Consider the following 345-nt stretch of genomic DNA (forward strand, 5'->3'; position numbering starts at 1 on the left):
GCCCATGTGCATGTCTGTGCATTCCGGTAAACAAATGAAGCCAGAGTGCCATTTGCACCAGTCAACTCTTTATGGTAAAGTGACATCTGCTGGCTGGAAAAACAAAAACTCTCAAGCACTCTGATCTCATGTTATATTAGCATATTGATATTAAATTTATAACATATTGTTCGTGCATGTGATATCTCAGGTGTCTGGATATACCATGCCCTATGGTCCCAAAGTGGGTAATTTTTTAAATCATGGAAAAGATTATTGAAGGGACATTTTTCTACCAGAAGTTAAATTAAAAGATGAGAAACGGACATAATTTTATTGTAAGTTAGTTTTCATATGAATACACCA

Source organism: Dreissena polymorpha, chromosome 2, assembly GCF_020536995.1.
Source record: "Dreissena polymorpha isolate Duluth1 chromosome 2, UMN_Dpol_1.0, whole genome shotgun sequence".
NCBI lineage: Eukaryota > Metazoa > Mollusca > Bivalvia > Myida > Dreissenidae > Dreissena > Dreissena polymorpha.